General features: G+C 37.3%; 1 protein-coding gene across 1 annotated transcript in view; it reads left to right on the top strand.

Moving 5' to 3' along the window:
• Positions 1–1,409, top strand: part of LOC106879733 (monocarboxylate transporter 12) — a 185,242-nt gene that overhangs the window by 477 nt on the left and 183,356 nt on the right. The window lies entirely within an intron of this gene.

Consider the following 1,409-nt stretch of genomic DNA (forward strand, 5'->3'; position numbering starts at 1 on the left):
ATATATATACACACATACACGTCAATGTGATAATATAAACGCACACAAAACACACACACACATACAAATATTTAAGTAGCATATATATCTAAATATGTGTGTGTATTCATTATATATATGCATATGTATGCATGCATATATATAACGTCTTCGCCGTTCAGAATTGACCATATATTTGGTCAATTATATGTGGAGACTTGAGCAAGATGGGTTGTTTTTTTGGGGGGGTTTTATTTAGTTGTTTACTTATTTATCTAATTATTTACTTTGCGAAAGAATTGCACTACATGGGTCACAGTGGTGACGAAGTCAGTTATACCGAAAAATATTTTATATATTCATAGCAGATTCGAAACCGGATCATTGGACGGTCGTGCAGATGCCGCGTTGAGATATCTGTTGTTTCACGTGATCGGCCGATTAACGGAGCAATTAACGTCAAGCAATAACCTGATTCGACTTTCTAGAACCTTCTAATGAGTCTTATAAAGGTAAATTTTTGGCAGTAATTTCAGAATGCTGAGACGGTTCCTGTAACGACTCCATTCTCATTTTCCGTTCATAAGCCGTGCAGACAGAAAGTACAGATTTTGCTGCCATGAATTTAACGCGATATTTTCCCATTTGTGATTGGTTAGTCACAGATTGATACGTACCAGGTATTTTGTCGTAGAACCAAGTAGTATGTCTCTCCCAGAGTGTATAAATTCTTGCTTTTATTCTAAATACCAACACAGCAAACACTAACTGCAGCAAATAAAGCTTCTGTTAATTGTTCATGAGTGTTGTTTATCATTTTACGCGTAGCCCTAGAGAGACATTTTTATTCTTCACAAGCATCAATGAACATCCAACCACAATAGAAACCATTTTACGACATACTGTTGAAAATTTGAGAAGTAACATGGTATTGCGACTTCATCCAAACCTAAGGTATTCTACGTCCAAGTCTTGTGCAACATCTCATCTATTGGTATGCTCTAGAGAAAAAGTCTTGGCAAGATATTTGCTGTCAAAAAGGTCAGTTTGAAGTGTGTGAATGTCATGATCTACAGTGAGGACACAGATTCACAACATGAGCCAGACGGTTTTTATATCACATTTACTTTTTACGACTGAAAGCTAAGGAAGTCCTCACTTCCGGTATGTGTTCTTACAAAAAACTTAACACCATTCTGAAATTTCTAGGTCCCTACACTGTTTGTAAAGAGTCACTGAGTCCACAGAAGGCTGCATTTATCTGTACTTTTAAAAGGTCTTGCTTTTATCTGGATGGATTTCTAGCAACGCTTCTTATCATGCTGGACATGTCGGTTTAATCGCCGATGATCCGGTCGAACATCACAACAAATTGTGTGTGTGTGTGTGTGTGTGTGTGTGTGTGTGTGTGTGTGTGTGTGTGTGTGTGT

This window comes from Octopus bimaculoides, chromosome 4 (genome assembly GCF_001194135.2).
Source record: "Octopus bimaculoides isolate UCB-OBI-ISO-001 chromosome 4, ASM119413v2, whole genome shotgun sequence".
NCBI classification, from domain to species: domain Eukaryota; kingdom Metazoa; phylum Mollusca; class Cephalopoda; order Octopoda; family Octopodidae; genus Octopus; species Octopus bimaculoides.